Below are 1,717 nucleotides of genomic sequence, written 5' to 3' on the forward strand. Positions count from 1 at the left end.
GCATACGATACGCTCCTCGCTTCGTAGTCAGCCGCAGCGTCGCGCGACTATCCGCAGACGCACGATTTGTCACTGGAGTGAAGAGCACAGGTAGCTGCATACACGTAGACAAAGGGTGACGTCACGCGGGTCGACTGTTGCTTGTCGATGCGCCGATAATGGTTGAGAAAGGCAGGAAGCAACAAAAAGAAAGCAGTTCCAATGGGCGATGCTGGCTGTCTTCCACGTAGGCGTGAGGCTCCTTCGGGATGTTGCTTGAAACGTAGACCGGCGTGAGGAAGTCTAGTTGCACGGGCTCCGATGTAGTCACAGCCCTTTGTAGTCCTCCAAGAAGGTGTAGAAGGCTGGACGGATGCACGTGTCGATGACCTTTGTTTGTCCTTCGCTCGGCAAAATGGTTGCAACTTCGAAATTGTTGTTTCTGGCTTTTGCAGGTCCTGTCACGGTCGCCACTTTGTTCAGTACAGAACAAGAAAATAAAAAACTGTTGGAAATATCTTAGATTCGCGTTTAATTAGAAGAAGTACATTAGTGCGACATGTGTGCGCTTGAGTGCGAGAATTGCGAGAATGAATTGAATGAAAGAGTGAGTGCTTGAAGTTGAGTGACGTCGCCCCCGCGCGGCGCGGGCAGGTGTCAAGTTTGGCGCGGACAGTGGATATTTCTCCTTTCCTAATCTCTGTATCAAATCCACTTCGTTGATATACACTTAGAAGAAAAGGGTGGGAATGGAAGAAGACCAAAATTAGGCCTCCAGCACTAATATCCGCCGCTTTATCCACTGCAGAAAAATTTGTATCAAAATCGTATTGTGTTTACAAAAAAAATGAAAAGAGTTCCAATAGGTTATAATTTTTCTTTACCTTAAGCAGCCAAATCTAAGGGATTAATATATTTGTTGTTTTTTTTTTATTAAATTGGAATTCTGGCTGTAACGAATAGCGGTGTGGTTCAGTGGCGTGCCAAATGATTCCGCGCCAGCTTTGGCGTGTATCCAATAATGTTTCACGTAAATCTTTTGTTATCGATTACTGCCAAGGTTGATGTTACACCCTTTAATTTAGAAAAAAAACAAGACATAATAAATGTAAGAGATATATTTTTAGTTCAACCCATATGGAATTCAACGTTATTTGGTTTAAACTGTTTGTAAAGATCGTCGTGAGAAAAGTCGTATTTTAAGTTAGCGCAGCAAATTTATGTAGTTGACGTAATCGCTATTTGAGTCGACGATTCAACGTTGTCGCGCGCGACGCAACTCTGGCTACGCAACCAGACAATCTTAGTCGACGATTTACGTTTCCTTGTGTAGTTTTAAACATTATTAGTTAGAATCTGTGGCGCGGATAGCGCGCTTTCGTTACCAAGTCAAGTGTCAGATTGATTAGTGAGGGGACATAAACGTTAATATTTTAGTAAGGCTAGTGTTGCGCCGATACACCGGCACAGTGTCGGATTTTCTTCTTTACATTAGTACCTTAGTCGTATTGTCAATCAATCAGACCTATTCTGTGACGTCACAAAATGTTATTTAGTAAAAGGATGCTTAAAATGTGTATATGTAGAAGCATTGGCATAATATTTAATAGGCAAGTATTAATGAAATGAATATTGAAACATAGTTCTTTATTTAATAACGTAGGCATGTGGCTTAGGGTTATTACATGGTGAAAAAGGTACGCTATTGCAGTAAAACGCAATGTTCCGTGCCGCCTCG

This window comes from Papilio xuthus, unplaced genomic scaffold (assembly GCF_000836235.2).
Source record: "Papilio xuthus unplaced genomic scaffold, Pxut_1.1 DF827714.1, whole genome shotgun sequence".
NCBI classification, from domain to species: Eukaryota; Metazoa; Arthropoda; class Insecta; order Lepidoptera; family Papilionidae; genus Papilio; species Papilio xuthus.